The following is a 26,200-nucleotide window of genomic DNA, read 5'->3' on the forward strand; positions in this document are numbered from 1 at the left end:
GATATATAAGAATGGGTTACCCCAATATCGAATAAGACAGTTGCACTTCACTGTAAAATAATAATATGACCTGTAACAACTGTCGAGGCATTCACCATGCCCTCTCTGGTGAGTGAGTAGATCCTCACGTTCGTCGTGGCTGAGGGGGCTTCTAGTCTGCCCTAACTGATGTGTGGACCATCTATAGCAGCCTACATCTGATGTAACTGTGCTGGGTTACCTCCGTACTGGATCGACTGTGGTGTAGGAACACTGGTCTTGTTCGGACATTGTTTAGCCATATGTCCTTCCTGGCCACATTCAAAGTATCCTCGTGTGCCCTTGCGACAAACTCCGGGGTGGAATTTCCCACAAGTAGCGCACTTGGGATAACTAGGCTGTTTGCTGGCCGGTCCTCCTTTAGGGTAACTCCCTGGCTTACGTTTATTACTGGAGTTCCCTTTCTAGTTAGAGTTGTAGCCCTGGTGTTTCTGAGTACCTGAGCCTCCTTGGCCTTTAGACTCTGAGAAGGTTTGCTTTTGCTGTTTGATGCTATTCTGGTAATGGTCGGTGGTCAGAGCACTGCTTACTAGTTCTTTTGTAGTTTGCGGCCTATGGACGCCGCTGGCCACATTCATTGCTATTTCCGGCTTTAACATCTTGAGCATCAACCGGACTCGTTCTCTTTCAGTGCTGACTAATTCAGGGCATAGACGAGCCAATCTGTTGAATTTCTTCACGGCCTCCTCAACTGAAAGATTGCCCTGACGAAATTCAGTGAACTCGTCGTAGTGGCGGTTTGTGACCCGCATGTGAAAGAACTCCTCAAAGAATTCTCTCTCAAAGTCAGCCCATGTCATTTGGTTCACTGGGCGCTTCGCTTTAATTCGCTCCCACCACATACGTGCGTCCCCTGTCAGGCAGAAAGAGGCGCACTTCACTTTCTCATGTTCTGGCCAGTCCAGAAGCTCCATCGTACTCTCCAGTGTTTTGAACTAGGCTTGGGCATCCCATGGTTCACTGGTGCCTGAGAAATTCTCTGGCTTGATTTTCTGCCACTGAATCAGACAGGCTTCTCTCCTTGCCCCTGCTGCTGGGGCTACTGGTGCTGCAGGTTGGACTAGTGGAACCTCTATCACTACTGGGGTTGTTAAATTCGGTTCTGGAGTGACAGTGGGAGTGTTTTGCTGATTAGCCCTTAGGGTGGCTATCTCCTGTTGCTGTTCAGCTAGTTGTTTCTGTAACTGAGCCACTATTGCTGTAAGGTCTGGAGGAGGCACTGAGCTGCCTGCCTCATGCTGGGGCTCAGTAGCAGGTGTCTTTCTAGCTGGGCGTCCTCGTACTATTTTCTAGAGAAATAGAGGACATACATAACTAATACAATCATAGGTACATAACTACTATTATCATGTTAGATGTTATCATATATAAACAAGCTCTAGTCATCTCTAAACATGAAAGCAAACAAAACATAAACAAAGTGAGAGGTATTCTTACTTGGAAGTTGCAGGTTCAATGCTGATGTGTGTGTGTGAGGAAGTATGGAACTTGCTCTGATACCACTCTATAACGCCCCACCTCCTACTGACTAAACTGTGAGGCCGGGGGTTACAATCACTGTGTTAGACTAAACTATAAGGTGCGGAAAAAAACTAAACTAATTAAAACTTCTACTATTTGTTATAAAATCTGAAACTCATATTCGGAGTACACTTCTGGAGTCATACATAAGCTAAGAAGGGAGACTAACTTTCTACTTGATCAAAAAACTGGACTTAGACATTTTTAGTTGAACTCAGACACTCCAATCGATCGGCTGATCGATTGGGGTTGTCTGATCGATCCGCTGATCGATTCAACAGGCTAAGTGCACGGGGTTAATTCTGGATCGATCGGCTGATCGATCCAGCCTGGCCAATCGATCCGATGATCAATTCAGAGGCTCTCTGTTCGCGAAAATTAAATTCCCGATCGATCGGCTGATCGACCCATGGCCGATCAATCTGCTAATCGATCCAACAGCTCTCTGTACGCGGGAGTCGCGTCTCAATCAATCGGCTGATCGATCAAGGATTCCTCAATCGATCAGCTAATCGATTCAACAGCATTCTGTGTACGGGGAGTTTCTCCCAATCGATCGACTGATCGATTGAGGATTCCTCAATCGATCGACTGATCGATTGGGGTTCTGATTTTAGCAGAAACCCACCCGAACTCATTCAAAATCTTCAGAAATCACTAAACTATGAACTAATACTACTAGACATGACTCTATACATATTTTACCACCTATCAGCAAGACAACTAACAATCCATGCATGGCATAATTCATAGAATCATAATTCTTGATACTTAACATCCTAAGAGTGAAGAAAGTATCTAAAAATAGAAATACAAAGTCTTTAAATGAGCTACTCCCCAAGAGTCTTTATTCCAGGTTCCTTGCACATACATCTTCATCGCATTGCCTCCAGCCTCCGCTATTCCATCTTTCCTTTACCCTTATCTGCAGTATAAGGAAAATGCAAATATAAGCTTGGGAGCTTAGTAAGAAACCATCTAACTCACAAAAACATGCATTAAACGAAATCATGCTTTCTTTTAAAACATACTGTGCTAATAAATATGATGAGAATCATACTAAAATACTGAACATGATAGTCAACTTCGAAACATGGCTATTTGTGTATCAACAAGAACTGAACTAATACATGAGCTAATCTAATTATCATCACAATAAGACTAAAGTGAAACTAAGCTGTATTCACATATTTGTTTCGTGAGGTCTGAAAACTATTGTTATAAATAGATGAAAATACTAATCATGCTGCTGATGGGCCCGACATCTGTACTTGCTTTGCGCGCATCCCTAACTAGGCCCGAGGTAGCAAGTCCCGAAACTAGTAGGGTTATTAGGTTATCTGAACCTAGGGACGACTATAGGAGCCCAACCCAAGGACAACTGAGGTCCAGTACAGTGCCACTAATAAAGTAAAATACTGTTTATACTGATTTATCATATCTTACTTTTTATCTAGGTTATTTAAACCTAGAGCTAGGTTATCTAAACCTAGAGGCGACTATGGGAGCCCACCCATTGGACCGTAGTCCCATATAAACTGAAGCAAGGCTATGCATGCTATTTAAAAATGCATCTAGGGCATTTATCTGAGCTGTTAAAATGCCTACTGTAGCGTTTAAATAAACTAGTCATTTTGTCGAGCACCTGGTGTGCTCTAATTGTAAATACCGGAGAAATAGGGAATATTAATAAGGGATTTTTCCGAAATTTTTGGAAATTTTTCGGAAATTTTTCGGAGCTCGTATGGATAAGTTCACGGGGATAAAAACGGGGTCCGGGAAAAGCCTGTTTAGGCTACCCTGTTTTAATGAGGAAAAGATTTATTTTATTTTCATTTTTCTTTTCTGTTTTTTCATTTTCTCTTATTCTTTCCCCGCGAGCCCTAATTTCCTCCCCCTGATCCCGAGCGGTTTCCCCTCTTCTTTATCCTCGCTGAATCTGTCTCCTTCCTCGCGACGCCCATCTCCACTGCCACAGCCGACACCGCCCAGAGAAGTGCTGACGGTCACCTCCTCTCTGTGCCGAGCCCTAGTGCTGACCGCACACCACCGACCACCTGTCCTCAGCAAAGGAGCGCCGACCACCAGGTCCGTCACCAGTCGTGGCTGTGCCCTAGGCTTCTCTTCTAGTGCCGCCACCACAGCGACACCGTCTCGGTGCCCTAGCCGCCGGCGACGCACGGAGCCAGCGCCGTCGTCCGCCTACTTTTCCTCGGCCGAGACTTTCTTCTCTTGTGCCCTAGCGACGGGCCGCACCGCCGTCGCCACTACCGCCGGCGACGCACGGAGCAGCGCCGGTCATCTTCCTCTGTGCTCGTGCCTAGCTAGTCACCGGTGCCCGTCACCCCTTGCTGTGGAGATTTCAGCGCCGCCGCAGTTACCACTGCTTAGTTCTTTGCTGTGGGGCAGAGCCCTTCTGATCTGCCCTAGTTCTGTCGAAGCCCTTCAAGCCGTGTCTGAGACCTCTCTATCGGGTCATCCTTCTTCGTCATCAGATGCCGGCAGGAAGAAAGCTACCGACACAAGTTTAGGGTAAACATTGATTTAATCTTATTTAGTTGAGGAATTTATTGTGGATTTAGGCATTTAACTATGTTAGGTGTCTGATTTTAGAAATGTTGATTTGTTGGGCAGCAACTTGACCTAATGTCACCACCCACCATTTGATTGGATCTGCTGCCATCGTTGAAAAGAGGAAAATTACGTAAGTGCTCAGGTTGGTTTGGGAATTAGGGTTGTGGTTTGATTTTATGTGGCTGATCACAGATCTTGATTCTTGCTTGGACAGTCGGTGGAGTTTCCTGCTTGAGCAGCAACCTTTGTCTCCAACAGAATCTTTGGTCCAGCAACCCTAATGTAAGGGTTTGGAGTGTGGTTGAGTTGGCACGTTCTTGATACATGTTGTTATAGGTACAAATTGTTACATAAATGTAATTTATTATGGGTGATTTTAGGTACGTTTTGATATATGATAACTTATAGTTCATATTTTGAACTTGATATTGGTTAGGTATGATTATTTTGGTTGTGGGTGAATTATACTAGATGGTTAGGTTGATTAGGGTTTACCCTAATTTAGGCTTGAGGATTTTATTTAGCCATTTCTTTGGATTTTAGCTAAATAAAATTTCACATTGATTGATACAGGACTTTGACGCGAGACGAGTATCTCGATGTCGGATTTGGACATTTCTATTGGAGGCGGGTACTTTTGACTTATGTCATTTGATATACATAGTAGTGAATTTAACAAGTTGCATTAATTATGTCCTTTATTTGTTTCGGTTAGTCACTACCCATTATCTGATACATGATTGATTGATTGCTTGATTTACATCCCATGTATACTTTATTTGTTTATACATGCTTATAGGGGGTAGTGATATACCATGCTTCACCATGTTCCGGACCTAGGTTTTTATACCTTTTGTGTACCTTTAATTCGATATGATTCGTTGACCTAGGGTGCACTTTTCTATATATATGGATTAGGTCAGGATGTTTTTTTTTTGTTATTGCCATGCACCATATGCATGATTTCATGCTGTGCGATAGTCCGCTCCATTATTGTTGAGCACATCGCCAGTTACATGGATCTGCACACACCACCACTCCTGGGTTAGTGGTCGATTCAGGCAGAGTGTGTTGCAGCAGGGACTCTGTTAGGCACCGTTGGTCCGCTCATGGGTAGTGTGACACAACGTGTTATCCGGCAGGGATTCCTCCCCGTCATCGTGTACCGGGAGTTGAGAGCATTGCGCTCCCCCATTTATGATTTGGGGTAGGAGGATAGGTGTACTCCGACAGCATCCCGTCCACTCGGTCACTCATCAGGAGTAGTGACGACAGAGTACACGGTTGTCACAGCCCTACCCACTCGGCCTCACTATTATGTGAGATGATCGACTGCGTCAGGGGTGACCAGGACGCATCATTGGCATCATATGCATGATGCATTTATTGCTTGTGTTTGTGTTTGCTGCATTTATATGCTGCATATTGTTTGGATACCTATGTTTGACATGTATACAGGATTTCCTTATCCCTCGGACTGTTTGACCTTATACTCAGGACCTGGTTAGTACAGTATTCTCCTGTTTACTTCAGATGCATTTTTATCTTTCTTATCAGGAGACTGTACACATGATTATTGCTAGGTGTTGTTTCCCTACTTTGTATATCAGTTGTACCTGCTGAGTGTTGGACTCACCCCGCCTCCATTGTTGATATTTTCAGGTTGATGCTGTCAGGAGAGAGTTCCAGTTGCTGGTCCCTGCAGACCTCGAGGATATGATTAGTCTTTTGGTTTTTCTTTCATAGACTATGTTTTGAACTTGTTTTGTTTTTGGATTATTCTACTTATGGACATGGTACGGATTTTATTATGTCGATGGATTTGGATTTGGATTTTATTCTACTACATGCCTGCCTAGACGGCAGAAGAGGTGAGTTTATGGGTTTTGAGCTTTACGAGTGTAGTTGTGTAGGGTGGTTTTCGAGTCAGAGTATTACTGCTTTGTTTGATTATATATAACTGTGTGGATGTTTGTGTGGTTGTGTTATATTTATTGTTATTATTCCAGCCGCATGTGGCTGAGGTATGGAGATATGTAGAAAGTTTCAGATTGTCCGCTGTACAGGGGAGATGCTGCCGAAGTTTTCTCGGACAAGGACTCCTCTAGGGGCGTGACAATTTAGTGGTATCAGAGCCAAGTTATACGATCTTTTGTTTTCATATTTTGGATGTTTGGGATAACCTGATACCAATTTATTTACTTGGAATCAGAGCGCCAAGTTTGGCGATACTTGTTGGATTTTTGTATTTTGGATTTTCGAGATTTATCTGATACCAATTTATTGGTATCAGAGCAGGTTATGGATACATGCTTTTGGTGTTCTGGATTTTTGGATGTCTATTTCGGTTTGTACGGATTTCCGTTATGGTTATGTTTCGGATTTCCGTTTCGAATTTATTTGGATTTCCGGTGATATTCTCGTTCAGAATTTTGAGGTCAAAAGTTGGGGACTGGACAGCGACAAAACATCTCCAGACAGCAAATAGGTATGATGTTTATTTTATGATAGTTATGACATGTTTTAGCACTTTATCTTTAGTACCTGTCTGGTTGCTGTAGCCCATATTACATGTGATGGGTTAGCCACTAATCTTGCTCGACCCTAATAGAGATCAAGGATTATAGTCTCTGGTGATTTTATATATTTTACCACCAGTAGTTTTAGCTTTTGTTACTACTAGTTGGTTAGGAGATGGAGGCACTTACCAGCCTCTACTATTGTTAGCTGGCTAATGGATGATACCTACATATTCCTGTTGACTTAGCCAGTAGAGTTTTTATACTCGTATCTTTTGGATAATAGGGTATCCGATATGATGAAAATTTGGCATTGGAGAGTTATCATGTTTGATCATTGTTGAGAATGATTTGAGGTTGAGGGATATTGGAAGATAAGATATTGTGATTTGTTGATTTCTAATGATTTATGAGAGTAAATGTTATGTAGTTGTTTGATGATCTATTAGTGGATAACTATTTTGATGATCTATTATTTGGGTTGTTGTTGATGGTGACATAGTGAGTGTCATGTATGATATTCACAGGTTTGATGTTTATAGTTGGTGATCAGATTATTAATCGGGTGCTAGAGAGTTTACGGTTGAGTGTGCCCATGAGATTTTAATATATCTGGTTAGTTGTGGTTAATTAACAGGATGATAAAATTGATATTTGCTTCCTCTGATATTGGACTATGTGGATAAAAAATGATTTGATGTTTTGAATGCTAACTTGCTCTCATGTGGAGTAGAGACTGATTCATCTGATATTATGTGGGTTGATATTTTTGAGGATAAAAATGAGAGTGTCTTGATGATCTTGAATTCTGACTTTATCTTTTGGGTCGTACACATTTATGCATATGGTATTATGTGGTTGGATATACCTTAGTTGCTTGTGGAGGATTAAGGTATTTTTGATTAGTTAGTAGATGAATGATTTAGTTTTTGTTGGTTGATCAGTAAAGGATTGCCATACTCTATTTTTAGATGTTCGAACCTTTAGGCTATTTGTGCTTAGTTATGTATTTAGAGCATATTTGAGTACATGTTTTGTACTGACGTGGAAAGGACTGATTTAGCCATATATCATTATCGGCTTGGATTGGTTTAGAGGATCGATGTATCCTAGTCCGTGAAGACTTTGACCGTGGACTGTATATACCTGGTGGGATAACTTGGAGGGTGCTTTTGGATATGTAACCCCGCTGATGTAAGGAAGTGTAGAGCTACTTGCTTAACACATATGGGATACAATCGTTACTAGTGTATACTGGAAGAGTACATTTGGATTTATGATGATAAAATTTTCCTCATTAGATGTAGTCTTGGTAGTGGATGACATTGACTTGCAATGTTATACCATGGTGTGTAAATCTTTCTTGTCCGATACTAGCTCTTTTGAACCTATAGCAGGGTTGTTACTGGATGATTAGGCTGTTTTATTTAGGGTTGCTTTTGATTGATGTATTCATGCTTGATACATATGCATGAATTTTGTTTAGATATACCGTAACCCATGAGTATTGGTAGCATAAGGTTGGTCTCTTTGATTGAGCTGGTATGCTGATTTTGCATGTCTATGTTGGATGTATATTATGATTGTTATGTGTTGTAAGAGTCCTGTGGTAGACTGTCCATTTGCAAGTAGTATATGTATCCATGTTCTGATATTGTTTGAAGGTTCCTTGTGGATTATAGATATGTAGTTTTGTGTATGTATCTGGATGTATTATTGAAGATATCTTGTTGATTAAATTCGAGATGTAGTATAAGTACATTGGTGGTGTTTTGATGGAGGCATTTTGTCGATTTAATCTGAGTTGAGATATGTACATATGTGTTTGGTGTGGTATCTGAGGTAACTTTTTGATTATGTTTGATTTGTGAGTGCACCTGGGTTTAGTATGCTTTATTGGAAGTATATGTTGGTTATACTCTTGGCATAGGTGAAGATATGTCATGTGAGTGTTGTTTGAGGTGTATTGTTGATTTTACCTACATTGATTTTGCACACGTGTTCGGTATGTATTATTGGAGGTATCATACTGATTATACCTGAGTTGTGAGTATGTTTGGTGTATAATAATTGGAGGATTTTGTTGATCATACATATGTTGTGTGAGCATGTGTGCTAGGTGTATACATTGGTAGCAGTATGATGATTCTACTTATACTGAATGCAGAATGTGGAGTGACTGCATTATGTCATTTGTTGAATTAACCCATCAACTAATTTTCCTATCAGTGGATGACCCACTAGGATGAAGATAGAGTTGATGATGAATTTGATTAGTTACTAGGTTGCTATATCCTAGGCTAACCACAGCGAATTGTGGTAGAGAGATCTTGTACAGTCTCTAACTGGATAGTTAGGTGCCTTAGGGGTACTTAGGTATTGTTTTGTGGTGGAGCGTTGCTCCCACATATCACGGATTGCTGGTAGCGGAGCATTGCTCCTATATTTATTGCAGATACATATTTCAGATTATTTGTGGTGGAGTGTTGCTCCCACATATTGAGGATTTCCAGTTGCTCCCACATATGTGGTGTTTCCTGTGATGGAGTGTTGCTCTCACCCTGGAGGATTTATTCTTTGGTGATTTATGTTATTGATGATCAGATTTTTCTATTTATTATCGGAGATCTTATGGATAGGAATGTCTGTGATACGGACATTATGTGTCTTGGTTTTTGCTATATAGGCTTACAGTGCCTTAGATGTTTTCAGGGACTCGATGATCCTGGTATGTCGAGGATGTTTGGATAGGTTTGCATTATCTTTGTGGACGATGTTGTGATCTATTACGGATCCGAGGTGAGTCACGTACACTACCTTTGCATAAATCTAGAGATGATTCGACGAGAACATCTTTATGTGATTATCAGTAGTGCTGGTTTGGATTGTCTTTTGTTATGATGTTTGGGACACACGGTCACCAGTAGGAGTGTACTGTGGTTCCACAGGAGATAGAGGTTGTTACCGTTTGGAGCAGCCGAAATCAGTGTAGGAGATCCGCAGTCTTTTGTGACTCGCAGGATATTACAGACCTTTCGTCGAGGGTTTCTTCCGCATAGCTATGCTACTTTCACGCGTGACCATGAAAGGCATGAAGTTTACTTGGACTGAGGATTGCAAGACCAGCTTCTAGGAGCTGAAGCGGAGACTAGTGTCGGCTTTGATTTTTGGTTTTTTTTTCCTTCGGAAGAGGACGAATTTGTCCTCTACACCGACGCGTCTCTACAGGGTATGGGTGCTGTTCTTATGTAGCACGGTAGAGTATTTTTATATGCTTATCGATAGTTGATGGGGCATAAGAAGAAATACCCAGTTCATGATCTGAAGTTGGCCGCTATTATTTTTGCCCTAAGGATTTGGCGGCATTACCTATATGATATTACATTGAGATTCTCACTGACCATCGGAGTCTCAAATATCTGTTCACTCAGAAGGAACTTAATCTTCGACCAAGGAGATAGATGGAGTTCCTGAAGGATTATGATTGTACCATTAGCTATCACCTGGGAAAAAGCTAATGTGGTTGCCGATGCACTTAGCTAGAAGTCCAGAGGGACTTTAGCTTGCCACCGAGTTGTGGTCACAGACTTGATTCAGGGTTTCTCCGAGTTAGACCTTGAGGAGCAGGGATTTACAGAGCAGGGTATTCTGGTTACCATGGTTGCTCAGTCGTCGATCAGGACGAGGATCCGAGAGGCTCAGGCTGGTGATCAGCATTGTCAGTTCATTGGCAGTCAGATAGCTTCCGGGCAGCAGACCGAGTTCACACGAGACGAGGAGGGTGTTATATACTTTGAGGCGTTGTATGGTAGACCTTGTCGGACACCCGTCCTCTGGGATGAGGTTGGAGAGGCCCAGTTGTTGGGACCTCATAGAGTTCAGCAGGATGCAGAGTTGGTCCGTACTTTCAGACGAAGGATGTCAGAGGCGCAGGATCGCCAGAAGAGTTATGCTGATCGGAGACGCAGACCACTAGAGTTCTCTGTTGGCGACCATGTATTTCTACGAGTTTCACCCACGAAAGGGGAGAAAAGATTTGGCCTCAGAGGTAAGCTAGCTCCGCGGTACATTGGCCCTTTCTAGATCTTGGAGAGGATCAGAGCGGTAGCTTACCGACTGGCACTACCATCGTCCCTGTCAGGCGTCCACGATGTATTTCACGTATCTATGCTAAGGAGATACATACCTGAACTGACGCATGTACTGGCTGATATTTCAGTTCCAGTACAGCCTGACATTACTTATGAGGAGATTCCGGTACGGATTCTCGACCGGAAAGAGCGTCAGTTGCGGAACAAGACTATCTGGCTGATTAAAGTCGGATGGCAGCATCATTCGGACGAGGAGGCTACTTGGGAACTCGAGGATACTATCCGAGCTCGATATCCCCATCTTTTCACTTGAGGTATGTGATTTAATTTACCGTTCAGCATTTATACTTTATACCTGTTATTAGTACTTGCTGATGGTAGATACTGAAATTTGGAGACCAAATTTTTATTAGTGGAGGAGAATGTAAATACCGGAGAAATAGGGAATATTAATAAGGGATTTTTTCGGAATTTTTGAAATTTTTTCGGGAATTTTTCGGAGCTCGTATGGATAAGTTCACGGGGATAAAAACGGGGTCCGGGAAAAGCCTGTTTAGGCTACCCTGTTTTAATGAGGAAAAGATTTATTTTCTTTTCCTTTTTCTTTTCTTTTTTTTCTTTTTCTCTTATTCTTTCCCCGCGAGCCCTAATTTCCTCCCCCTGATCCCGAGCGGTTTCCCCTCTTCTTTATCCTCGCCGAATCTGTCTCCTTCCTCGCGACACCCATCTCCACTGCCACAGCCGACGCCGCCCGGAGAAGTGCTGACGGTCACCTCCTCTCTGTGCCGAGCCCTAGTGCTGACCGCACACCACCGACCACCTGTCCTCAGCAAAGGAGCGCCGACCACCAGGTCCGTCACCAGTCACGGCTGTGCCCTAGGCTTCTCTTCTAGTGCCGCCACCACAGCGACACCGTCTCGGTGCCCTAGCCGCCGGCGACGCACGGAGCCAGCGCCGCCGTCCGCCTACTTTTCCTCGGCCGAGACTTTCTTCTCTTGTGCCCTAGCGCCGGGCCGCACCACCGTCGCCACTGCCGCCGGCGACGCACGGAGCAGCGCCGATCATCTTCCTCTGTGCTCATGCCTAGCTAGTCACCGGCGCCCGTCACCCCTTGCTGTGGAGATTTCAGCGCCGCCGCAATTACCACTGCTTAGTTCTTTGCTGTGGGGCAGAGCCCTTCTGATCTGCCCTAGTTCTGTCGAAGCCCTTCAAGCCGTGTCTGAGACCTCTCTATCGGGTCATCCTTCTTCGTCATCAGATGCCGGCAGGAAGAAAGCTACCGACACAAGTTTAGGGTAAACATTGATTTAATCTTATTTAGTTGAGGAATTTATTGTGGATTTAGGCATTTAACTATGTTAGGTGTCTGATTTTAGAAATGTTGATTTGTTGGGCAGCAACTTGACCTAATGTCACCACCCACCATTTGATTGGATCTGGTGCCATCGTTGAAAAGAGGAAAATTACGTAAATGCTCAGGTTGGTTTGGGAATTAGGGTTGTGGTTTGATTTTATGTGGCTGATCACAGATCTTGATTCTTGCTTGGACAGTCGGTGGAGTTTCTTGCTTGAGTAGCAACCTTTGTCTCCAACAGAATCTTTGGTCCAGCAACCCTAATGTAAGGGTTTGGAGTGTGGTTGAGTTGGCACGTTCTTGATACATGTTGTTATAGGTACAAATTGTTACATAAATGTAATTTATTATGGGTGATTTTAGGTACGTTTTGATATATGATAACTTATAGTTCATACTTTGAACTTGATATTGGTTAGGTATGATTATTTTGGTTGTGGGTGAATTATACTAGATGGTTAGGTTGATTAGGGTTTACCCTAATTTAGGCTTGAGGATTTTATTTAGCCATTTCTTTGGATTTTAGCTAAATAAAATTTCACATTGATTGATACAGGACTTTGACGCGAGACGAGTATCTCGATGTCGGATTTGGACATTTCTATTGGAGGCGGGTACTTTTGACTTATGTCATTTGATATACATAGTAGTGAATTTAACAAGTTGCATTAATTATGTCCTTTATTTGTTTCGGTTAGTCACTACCCATTATCTGATACATGATTGATTGATTGCTTGATTTACATCCCATGTATACTTTATTTGTTTATACATGCTTATAGGGGGTAGTGATATACCATGCTTCACCATGTTCCGGACCTAGGTTTTTATACCTTTTGTGTACCTTTAATTCGATATGATTCGTTCACCTAGGGTGCACTTTTCTATATATATGGATTTGGTCAGGATGTTTTTATGGTTATTGCCATGCACCATATGCATGATTGCATGCTGTGCGATAGTCCGCTCCATTATTGTTGAGCACATCGCCAGTTACATGGATCTGCACACACCACCACTCATGGGTTAGTGGTCGATTCAGGCAGAGTGTGTTGCAGCAGGGACTCTGTTAGGCACCGTTGGTCCGCTCATGGGTAGTGTGACACAACGTGTTATCCGGCAGGGATTCCTCCCCGTCATCGTGTACCGGGAGTTGAGAGCATTGCGCTCCCCCATTTATGATTTGGGGTAGAAGGATAGGTGTACTCCGACAGCATCCCGTCCACTCGGTCACTCATCAGAAGTAGTGACGACAGAGTGCATGGTTGTCACAGCCCTACCCACTCGGCCTCACTATTGTGTGAGATGATCGACTGGCGTCAGGGGTGACTAGGACGCATCATTGGCATCATATGCATGATGCATTTATTGCTTGTGTTTGTGTTTGCTGCATTTATATGCTGCATATTGTTTGGATACCTATGTTTGACATGCATACAGGATTTCCTTATCCCTCGGACTATTTGACTCAGGACCTGGTTAGTACAGTATTCTCCTGTTTACTTCAGATGCATTTTTATCTTTCTTATCAGGAGACTGTACGCATGATTAGTGCTAGGTATTGTTTCCCTACTTTGTATATCAGTTGTACCTGCTGAGTGTTGGACTCACCCCGCCTCCATTGTTGATATTTTCAGGTTGATGCTGTCAGGAGAGAGTTCCAGTTGCTGGTCCCTGCAGACCTCGAGGATATGATTAGTCTTTTGGTTTTTCTTTCATAGACTATGTTTTGAACTTGTTTTGTTTTTGGATTATTCTACTTATGGACATGGTACGGATTTTATTATGTCGATGGATTTGGATTTGGATTTTATTCTACTACATGCCTGCCTAGACGGCAGAAGAGGTGAGTTCATGGGTTTTGAGCTTTACGAGTGTAGTTGTGTAGGGTGGTTTTCGAGTCAGAGTATTACTGCTTTGTTTGATTATATATAACTGTGTGGATGTTTGTGTGGTTGTATTATATTTATTGTTATTATTCCAGCCGCATGTGGCTGAGGTATGGAGATATGTAGAAAGTTTCAGATTGTCCGCTGTACAGGGGAGATACTGCCGAAATTTTCTCGGACAGGGACTCCTCTGGGGGCGTGACACTAATTCTGCATATGGCTAAACTGAGAACGTAAATGCGAACTAAGGTATGGAAAACCCACAATTAACTACTTATACTGCAGGTGTGGGGTTACTTACATCCTGCGCTAATTTTCTTATGAATCTGATCGCTAGTTTTCTAGAGAAGAAAGTCTTCTCGACGATCTTCTTACTTCTATACTTTCCTCTCGCCGAAGGGAGCGTTCTTGTGCCGGAGTCGTCACCGGAATGTGCTCCTACGGCCCTAGGGATGAAACCCTAGGTGTTCTTGGACTTGGGCGCCGAGAGGATGAGGAGGAGAAGGAGGATCGGCGGTGAGGGTTTTTATGTGAGGAGAAATTGTCGTTAAAAATAACATCTCCCACTTAAATTCCCTATTTATAATAAGTGATAATTACACCCCGACTAAACCTTAAATATATTTGTTCTCCTCTTCTTTCAGCACACCCTTGCTGGGGCCCCTTGGTTACTAGAGTTATCTATAAGTCGTAGAGTCTAATAGGTCTCGGGTTCGATTCCCGCTTAGGCCGTTTTGCGTCCTTATCTATTTTTGCTACTTCTGCTACTCCAAAAATTCCATAAAAATATTCTAAAATTCCAAAAAAATTATAGAATATTTCTAAAATTAATTCGAGAATTTTTGGCCGTTACAACTTCCTTGCCTAGTCACAACTAGAACTTCTTGTCTAGTGTCTGGTCTTCTTGATCCGAATATAGGAACCCCCACTTTCTTTGTTTGAGGTCAATATTGCACCCACATGGCTCAATCAGATCATAGCTCTTGTGCACAGTCGGTGGTTAAAGCTTATGGCAGTCTGGGCTCTGATACCACTTGTTGGATCATGAGGAATCGATAGAGGGGGGTGAATATCGATAACAAAAAATTGTCGAGTAAAGTACGCGGCGGAAAAGGAATAAGCGAAAAGAGAGAGCAATGCTAACACAGTTCGATTTACTTGGTTCGGAGCCTGTGTCGACTCCTACAGGCCCGCACATAAGGGTTCTTTTGATGGGAAATTCACTAGCAGTTCGAAAGTTATTACAAACTAAGTACAGAGGAATGCTAATGAAAAATTAAAGTAATATCGACAAGGTAAAAGACTAAAAGAGAAACAACGCATTCGTCGGAGCTTTGTAGTGTCGCAGGAGCACAGGAGAGCGAATTCTTAGTTGTTCTGGAGCTTCGGCCTTGACCTTCCTTATATAGGAGGTTCGGGAGCGCCTGGAACCTTCAGGGCTCCCCGGTGTGACGTAGCTGACCCAACCAGGAGCCTCCATGTGGCGTTGACGCGAAGGGGATAAAATTTTGCCTCCGGGCGCCCGGGTACCTCCCAGGCGCCCAAACCCATATTTTCCAACAGACACCTTCCTGCAAGAAACACGTTAGTCTGAGACATTTATACCCTGCAAAACAGATTATTACCACAATTCATTGTTTAACAGAAATGAGTATGACTTAGATTCCGTCTTTCGGAGACCGGAATCTAGTCACGATCTCAACTTAGATTTTCGAAATGGATCTAAGTTGGATCGACGCCTAAGTTCCCTTCTCGGGAACGCGTCCTCACAGCCACTCCCCTCCAGTGACTTACCTTTACTTACCTGCCAGACGTCCGTTCAGCCCTTCGACCCGTCTGCACTTCTCGCCAGCTATCCGGTCAACCCGTCGACCTAGCTGGACTTCATGCCAAACGTCCGGTCAGCCCGTCGACCCGTTTGGACTTCGTGCCAGCTATCCAGTCGACCCGTTGACCTATCTAGGCTTCGTGCTAGACATCCGGTCAACCCGTTGACCTGTCTGGGCTTCTCCTGCACACTCGGTCAGAGTGTTAGATTAACAATAAAACTAACTTAACCTATTTTGTCATTCATCAAAACCTGGGTTCGACTGTTAGTGCTAACTGCACCAACAATATAACGCCCCGCCTTCTACTGACTAAGCTGTAAGGCCGGGGGTTACATTATCTTATCTAACTATGGTGTGTGGGAAGCTGAACTAATTTAAAATTTCTACTAATTGCTATAAAATCTGGAATTTATATTCCAGGTACACTTTTATTGTTGTACATATGCTAAAGAAGGGAACCTAAACTTTCTATTTGATCGAGGAGCTGAAATCAGGCTTTCCAATCGATCGGCTGATCGATTGGAGCTCCTTGATCGATCCACTGATTGATTCAACGTGCTACTGTGCACAGAGGTATTCTGAATCGATCGGCTGATCGATCCAGCTTGGTCAATCGATCCGATAATCGATTCAGAGGCTCTCTGTTAATGGAAATTAAATTCTCGATCGATCAGCTGATCGATCCATGGCCGATCGATCAGCTGATCGATTCATCAGCTCTCTGTACGTGGCAGATCACTTCCCAATCGATTGGTTGATCGATTGGGGACCCTCCAATCGATCGGCTGATCGATTGGTGCTCTGATTTCTGCTGCATTTCAGTAATTTCGTGTACAACACGAAAGTATCAACCAATAACCATTGTAATATTACTAAGCATGACATGATTCATAACTTACAGACTAACATCAAGGTAGCTAGAAGTCTAGGCATAATATAGTGCATACTTTCACGATTCATAACATTTAGACATTCAAAAGGTGCGGAAAATAAAATATAAGGAGTTCTAATCCTTTAAACTTGCTAGTCTCCAAGGGTCTTTATTCCAAGTTCCTTCTCACACACATCTTGACGCATTGCCCTCCAGCCTTCGCTAATCCATCATCCCTTTACCTTTATCTGCAGTATAAGGAAAAAGGAAACTATAAGCTTGGGAGCTTAGTAAGAACCATCTACCTCACAAAACATGCATTCGATGAAATCATGCTTTTTAAAAGATGCTATGATGATATACATGATAAGAATCATATTGGAATACTGAAACATGACAATCAACTACTAAGCATAATTATTTGTTGTATCAACAAGAAAACTAAATTGATACATAATCTAAGCTAATATTAATGTTAGGTTCATGCTGAAACTGTACCATATTCACATAACTGATTTGTGAAGTTTTGAAAACTATTTTCATAATAGATAAAAATACTAATTATGCTGCTGATGGGCCCATCAACTGTACTTGCTATGCGCGCATCCCTAACTAGATCCGAGGTAGCTAGTCCCGAATCCAGTAGGGTTTACTAGGTTATCTAAACCTAGGGATGACTATGGGAGCCCAACCCAAGGACAACTAAGAGTTCAGTACAGTGCCACTGATAAAGTAAAATACTGATTCATAAGCTAATTTATCTTATCTTACTCTTACTAGGTTATCTGAACCTAGAGCTAGGTTATCTGAACTTAGGGGCGACTATGAGAGCCCACCCATTGGACCGTAGTCCTATATAAACTGAAGCAAGACTATGTATGCTATTTAAAATGCATCTATGGCATTTATTAATTACTCGGTCTACTATCTGAATAGGCCGACTGTCATAGCTGAGGTCTTCGCGGACTTGTACCGACTAAGACTCAATCACCTAGGTTGCATCTGGGATATGCTTCTTCAGCATAGAGACATGAAATATGTTATGGATAGCTGACATCTCCTGGGGTAGCTCTAGCTCATATGCTACCTTGCCAACTCTTCTAATGATAAGGTATGGTCCCACATATCTGGGACTTAATTTGCCCTTCTTCCCAAAACGCATTACTCCCTTCATGGGAGCCACTCGGAGGAATACTGTATCCCCAACTGAAAACTCTAAGGGTCGGCGCCGTGTATCAGTATAGCTTTTCTGGCGGCTCTGAGCTGTCTCTATCCTCTGGTGGATCTGCTGTATAGCTGCTGTGGTATCTGCCACTAGATCTGTCTGAAATTCTAATTCTTTCTGTTCACCACTTTCATACCAGCAGATTGGAGATTTACACCTCCGCCCATAGAGAGCCTCGTAGGGTGCCATGCCGATAGTGGCTTGATAGCTATTGTTGTATGCAAATTCTGCTAAACACAGATATTTACACCAACTTCCCTTGAAGTCTAGGGCACACGCTCGAAGCATATCTTCGAGTACCTGATTTACTCGCTCCGTCTGACCATCTGTCTGAGGGTGGAAAGCTGTGCTAAACTTTAACCTGGTGCCCAATGCTGACTGTACACACTCCCAGAAGTGTGACGTAAATCTACTGTCTCTGTCTGAAATGATGGTCAGTGGAACTCCATGCAGTCTGACAATCTCCTTAAGATACAACTGAGTTAGCTGCTCCATGGAGTAGGATCTGTCGACTATTACCCAGATGGCATCAAAACCATTCGTGGTTCTGGGTAGTCCTACTATGAAATCCATGGAAATATCCTCCCACTTCCATTCTGGAATCTGAATAGGCTGCAGAATTCCTCCTGGTCTCTGGTGTTCTGCCTTGACTCTCTGATAGGTCAGACAGAGACTGAAATATCTAGCGATGTCTCTTTTCATCCCAGGCCACCAAAAACGTCTCTTTAGGTCTTGGTGCATCTTGGTGGAGCCAGGATGCATCGCATAAGGAGTCCTGTGAGCATCGTCTAGGATCTTCCTCCGTAGTTCCTCCTGATCCGGAACACACAGTTTGTCACTAAAATACAATACCCCACTATCAGATACTCGAAACTCTCCACTTTCTGATTCTGCTATCCCTGGCTTGATTTTCTAAATCTCAGGGTCCTGATCATGAGCCGTCTGGATGTCACCAAGCAGGGTGGATACTAATGTCATAGTAGAGAGCTATCCCGCTATGAGTTCGAGTCTGAAATATGTAATCTCATTTTGTAGGGGTGGTGACATGGCTGCTAGGGATAGTAAGGTGACACTAGACTTCCTGCTAAGTGCGTCTGCCACCTTATTGGCTTTTCTTGGGTGGTAGAGGATGTCTATGTTGTAGTCTTTGACCAGCTCGAGCCATCTGCGCTGTCGCATATTCAGATCCTTCTGAGTGAAGAAGTACTTCAGACTCTGATGATCTGTATACACTCTGCACTGAGCTCCATACAAGTAATGTCTCCAAATTTTGAGGGAAAAAATAACTGCTGCAAGCTCAAGGTCATGAATAGGGTAGTTCCTCTCATAGTCCTTGAGTTGTCTGGAGGCATAGGTGATCACCCTGCTATTTTGTATCAGTACTGCTCCTAGTCCCAATTTAGAGGTGTCACTGTAAATATCAAAGCTGTATGTGTTTTCTGGCAGAGTCAGAATGGGAGCATTGGTCAATCTTCTTTTTAGCTCGATGAAACTGTTCTCACAGTCCTCTACCCACTGAAATTTTTTGTTCTTCTTAGTGAGAGCTATCAGTGAGGAGGCTATCCTGGAGAAATCCTCTACAAATTTTCTGTATTAGCCTGCTAGTCCTAGAAAGCTTCTGATTTCACTGGTGTTCTTAGGTCGTTTCCAGTTACTCATAGCCTCTATCTTACTAGGGTCTACCATGACACCATCCTTGGAGATGATGTGACCCAGAAAGGATACCTGATCGAGCCAGAATTCACATTTTGTGAACTTGGCGTACAGCTGGTTCTGCTGAAGGGTCTGCAGTACTATCTTCAGGTGCTCTGCGTGTTCTTCCTGAGTTCTAGAATAGATAAGAATGTCGTCGATGAACACGATAACAAACTTATCTAAGTATTCTCTGAATACTCTGTTCATGAGGTCCATGAAAGTAGCTTGGGCATTTGTCACGCCAAAGGGCATGACTACGAACTCATAATGTCCGTATCTAGTCCTGAAAGCTGTCTTGGGTATATCACCCTCTTTAACTCTCACCTGGTGATATCCCGATCTGAGGTCTATTTTAGAGAACATTGTTGCTCCCTTCAGCTGATCAAACAGGTCATCTATCCTAGGAAGAGGATACCTGTTCTTAATCGTGACTTGGTTTAGTGCCCGGTAGTCTATACACAGGCACATGCTCCCGTCCTTCTTCTTCACAAACAATACAAGCGCTCCCCATGGTGAGTGACTAGAGCGTATGAAGCCCTTGTTGAGTAGCTCCTGTAGTTGTCCCTGAAGTTCCTTCAGTTCTGCTGGAGCCATGCAGTAGGGTGCTTTGGAGATGGGATTCGTACCGGGGATGAGTTATATCTCAAATTCAATCTCTCTGTCTGGTGTTAGGCCCGGTAACTCCTCAGGGAAGACTGCTGGGTAGTCACATACAACTCGAACCTCTTCTAGCTTCTGGTTCTTGTCCTGACTGGTACTGACTACATGTGCTAGGAATCCTGTACATCCTGAATCTAGTAGTTTTTATGCTTTCAGAGTTGAGAGAAACTTCTTGGCCTTTCTCTTTGGTTCTCCGATGTACCCAAACTACACTCCTGCTTTAGGTTGGAACACAACTTTCTGTTTATGGCACTCTATGGAGGCATCGTACTTGATCAGAAAGTCCATTCCCATGATGACATCGTAATCAACCATATCTAGCACTATCAGATCACCAAAAAGCTCTCTGTCTTCTATAATGACTGGCACTTCTCGGAGCCAGTGCGTGGATGCCATGATTTCTCCTGAAGGTAGTGTTGTCAAAAACTGACCATTGAGTACCTCTAGAGATATCGCCAACTTTTCGGCGAATGTCCTAGATATATAAGAATGGGTTACCCCAATATCGAATAAGACAATTGCACTTTATTGTAAAATACTGATCTGACCTGTAACAACTGTCAAGACATTCTCTACGCCCTCTCTTGTGAGTGAGTAGATCCTCGCGTTCGTCGTGGCTGAGGGGGCTTCTAGTCTACCTTGGCTGATGTGTGGACCATTTGAAGCAGCCTGCATCTGGTGTGGGCTGGCTTGTCTCCGTACTGAATCGACTGCGGTAGGGGAATACTGGTCTTGTTCGGGCATTGCTTAGCCATATGCCCTTCATTTTTAAAATAATTATTAAGCTAAAATAGTTTTTAAGATAATTTTAAAGTTAAAATAATTTTTAAAATAATTTTTGAGTTAAAATAATTTTTAAGTTTAAAATAAATTTTTAAAGTTAATTATAAAATAAATTTTTAAGATTAAAATAAATTTTGAGATTTTGAGATTTAATTTTAGTTTTAAATTTAAATTTAAATTTTATTTTAATTTAATTTTAATTTTAATTTTAATTTTAATTTAATTTTGATTTTTAGTCAGCTCACCCGATCTAAATTTTCAATCAGGGAATCCTATATTTTTGTGAGATGAATTTGATTCAATTATAGGGTTTGATTTAACTTTGTGTTAGATTCAGGTTTAGCTTTGGGCTCAACAAATAGGCATTCTTTGGATAAACTTCTGGGCTATGGTGAGTCACCTGGACATCATTAGAGTAACCATGCCTTCGAGGTTTTCCAAATAGTCCTATCCACTGGACTTAATACAAAACCTTGGTCTAACTGGTTGGGATCAGTAAGGGGTAGCTTCGGCTAGTTTCACTTAGCCAAATGCACCAGGTCGAAGTCATATCTTCCTAGACATGCATAGACTAAGCTTCCCTAACGTATTATCATGCAAAACTTCACCAGTACCATAGGTCAAGTTAAACTTTGCCCCTTTTTAACTAGTCCTAATTACCCTGCTGGGTTGATTTGTTTGGAGGTGCCAGCTATTCTGGAGCCTCCCCGTGAATTATTGACTTTTTTTTAAGATTTTTGTATAATTAGAGTTGGTTTTAGTTAAGTTTTAATATTTAATTTGTATTTTAAATTTAAGTTTTTATTTTTGAATTAATTAAATTTATCAAATTATCTTTCTTTAAAAAGTGTATTTAATATTTAAATTTTCATTCAATTTCAATTTTATTAGGTTAATTGAATTATCTTTCTTTAATAGTTTTTTTTAAAGTTTAAGTTTTTATTAATTTTTAAATTTGAATTATATTTCTTTAAAGGTTTATCTTTAACATTTAATTTTAAGTTTGTTAGATTTAATTTTGATTTTATCTAAGTGTTTGATTTTATCCTTATTTTTTCTTTGCCTTTTATATTGAAATGATTAATTGAATTTATTAGATAAGTCTTATCTTTAAAACTTAATTTTTTGTTAATTAAATTATCTTGGATTTGATAGGATTTTTCAGATTGATATTGTCTAGATTATTAAACAATTTATTAATTTTATCTAGATCAATATTGACTTTATTATCATTATCATTTGAATTTTCAGATTTGTTTAGGTTTAAATTTGAATTTTTAGGGTTATTAATTATTTTCAGATTTTTTGAATTTTCTAAATTAATTAGATTTGTTTTATCAAAAAATATCCTAGGGGTATTTTTGCAAGTATTGCCAGCTACACTATTTTCACATATATTTTCAGAAATATCCAAATTAACATGCATATTCTTTAAACTACTATTAGTAGGGGTATTTTGGTAAATATTACTAACCTTGAGTGCAACCCCTAGTTCAGTAGGCTTTTCTGTTGGATCTGACTCAAGTTTGGATTCGATTTTTTACTTGATCCTCGAGCTCCATCGACTCCTCGTGAAGTTTGATCAACTGGGTCCAAAGCTCATATGCATTCTTGTACTTTTCTAGTCTACATAAAACATTGTTAGGTAAAACACCACAAATAATTTTACTTATATTTTTGTTGAGTTCCGAGTCCTGAGAAGGTTTTCTCAATATTAGCACATTATCTAAATCTAGGCTTCCTAAGAAGCATTCCATTAATCGCTTCCAGTAGTTGAAATCTTGATCGTATGATGGTGGTTCGTGGGGGTTCCTTCTTGAAGAGACATTGGTCTTGCACACAAGGAAACAGAGACAAAATCTCAAGACTTGGTCTTGGATTAGCAGTGCTGGATAAAGAATATAGTATTGCACTAATTTCGAAAAAAATAATAAAATATTAATAAAATATTACAAAAATATTATTTCAAAATTTTGAAAATGTAATATTTTGTCAATACTAAGCAATGGTGAAGAGATGGTGATGTCTTTTTCAAAAATAGTTTTGGAGGAAAAAAAATGAAAGGTGTAATATCTATTTTTCTTTTAAAAATAACCCCCCTTCCTTGATTGGTGGTTGTACCAATTCAGAGTGGTACCAGCTCTGATACCACTTGTTAGATCGAAAAGAATTTAGATATCTCCACAATGGCATGATATTGTGCACTTTGGGCCTAAGCCCTCATGGTTTTGCTCTTGGGCTCTCCCCAAAAGGTCTCATACCAATAGAGTTATATTTTCTCTTATAAACTCATGATCTTTCCCATGTGTTTCCAATATGGGACTATGTTTGAAACCTTGTAACCCCAACAGCTACTCGGAATATCGTACTGGTTCCCCGGTACAAAAATTTTGTACAAGTCCTGAACCATTCTTAACAACCTATTGTGTTCTTTAGAAATTAAATTTGGAATCACAAACAGAACTTAACATTATTGATTCCAAATTCAATTTATCTGTTCTTAGAGGTTTAGACTTGGATCAAAAACGATGCTTAACATTATTAATCCAAATCCACCTATGTTACAAATTTGATTAAATATTTATTTCAGAGATCGACTTCCAGGTTAAAGATGGCGAGGCACTAGGCCTTCTTGGTTATAGGAGCATCCACCACTTCCTAGACAAAGTCTTTCAACAAAATTCAATATTTAATCTCCTTATAGCAACCCTAGGTTTAACCATTAAGAACAATCGAATCACAAGATTGAAAAAACAAAAGAAACACAAACTCAAATCATAAATTCGAAAACCTAGAATCACTAGCTTCTTGTGTTTGGGATTTCAAGATCTAAACAAAAAGATGAACTAGTTATGATGCGGAAACTAATAACTAGTTATATCTTTTGTAGCTTATAGACCTCACGATCTTCTATCGTATTCCTCTTCTTATCTCAGATGTCGTGTGGGCGACGATCTACTGAGATGAGAATCCACTTAAGCTTCCTTCTTCTCCAAGCAAGTTTCGGCCACCACCAATCTTCAAGAGATGAAGAACTTTTGCCCACCAACCAAGCTCCAAGGGATGCTAAGAAACAAAGCCTCCTTTCTCTACTTCTTCTCCAAGCAAAGTTCGGCCACCAACAAGCTCCTTGAGAGTTGATACCGCCGGCCACCAAAGAAGAAGAAAAAGAGGAGAGGAAGAAGATGAGGGCCGACCACCACCAAGGAAGAGAGGAGAGGAATAATAGATGATATATTGTTATGAGGTGAGACACCTTTACCCTCTCTTTTATATTCCTTGGTCTTGGCAAATAAGGAAAGTTTTATAAATAAAACTTCCTTATATTCCTTGCCAATGTTTAAGAAGGAAAATTTATTTAAAAATTTCCTTGTAAACCCTTAATGGCCGGCCATATCAAATCCTCCAAGCAAGGAAAGTTTTAAACACAAAATTAAAATTTCCTAATTTGTTTCCAGAAATTTTAAAATAAAAATTTCTCTTTTAAAAATTCCCTTCATGGTAGGTTATAAAAGGAAACTTTTATAAATTAAAATCTCTCTATTAAAACATGTGGATGATTTCAATAAGGAAAGTTTTCTCCAAAATTAAAATCTTCCATTCAATCTACAAATAAGGGGAAATGTCAAGTCTTTCTCTTAATCTTTTGTAGAAAGCTATAAAAGGAAATATTTAATTTTAAAACTCTCTTTTAAAATCATGAGGATGGTTACCAAAAAGGAAAGTTTTATCAAAAATTAAAATTTTCCTTTTAACTATAAATAAGGAATGATATCAAACTTTTCTCTTAATCTTTTGTAGAAAGTTATAAAAGGAAAAGATTTAAATTTTAAAACTTTCTTTTAAAACCATGAGGATGGTTACAAAAAGGAAAGTTTTATCAAAAAATCTTCCTTTTAACTACAAATAAGGAAAGATATCAAACCTTTCTCTTAATCTTTTGTAGAAAGCTATAAAAGGAAAGATTTAAATTTTAAACTCTCTTTTAAACCCATGGCTTTCACATAAGGAAAGATTTTAAAATAAACTCCTTTTATTTTTTATATGGTCGGCCACCTAAGCTTGGGCTCCAAGCTAGGGTCAGCCACTACTTGGTCCATCCAAGGATTATCTTAGTCGGCCCTTGCTTGGGCTCCAAGCTTGGCTTGGCCGACCACCTAAGGATGGGTAAGAAGGTGGGTATAGGTGGGTATAAGACTTTATAAATAAGAGGCTACGACAGGGACCGAGAGGAGGAATTTGTTTTGGTCTTCCGATGAACTTGAGCTTCCCATGTTCGCCCCGAACACCCAATTCGAGTTCATCAATAATATCTCATTCCACTAAAGAGTTATTATTGAACTACCACACCAATCACATATTACTATATGGGCTCCTTCTTATCATGAGTGTGTTAGTCTCCCTGTGTTTAAGATATCGAATGCTCACTAATTAAATGAGTTACTGACAACTCACTTAATTAATATCTTGCTCTAAGAGTAGTACCACTCAACCTTATCGTCATGTCGAACTAAGTCCACCTCAGAGTTTACATGACAATCCTTATGAGCTCCTCTTGGGGACATCATCAACTTAGATTCCTAGGACACAGTTGCATTCTATAATCAACAACACACCATATAAATAATATCATTTCCCAACTTATTGGGTCTATTGATTTATCGAGCTAAATCACACTCTTTGTTAAATTAAAGAAATAAATATTAAGTATATGGGTTTGTTATTATATCATGATTAAGAGTACACACTTCCATAATAACAGAGATATTGTTCTTTTATATAGTCAGTATAAAAAGAAACTACCTCAAATGGTCCTGCACAATACATTCAGAGTGCACTAGTGTTATTTTATAGTCAATATAAACTAATACCAAATTACACTACGACTATTCCAATGGTTTGTTCCTTTCCATCTTAGTCGTAAGCTACTATTTATAATTTATAAGGAATTGATAACATGATCTTTTGTGTGTGACACCACACACCATGTTATATACAATATAAATTAATTGAATAACTACACTTAGCATATAAATGTAGATATTTGACCAATGTAATTCTTTATTTCAAAATAAATGTTTATAAAAAGTTAGGCTTTTAGTATACACTCTAACATTTATGACTAAAATTGAAGAAGGTAGAGCATTGGT

This window comes from Zingiber officinale, chromosome 9A (genome assembly GCF_018446385.1).
Source record: "Zingiber officinale cultivar Zhangliang chromosome 9A, Zo_v1.1, whole genome shotgun sequence".
Lineage (NCBI taxonomy): Eukaryota > Viridiplantae > Streptophyta > Magnoliopsida > Zingiberales > Zingiberaceae > Zingiber > Zingiber officinale.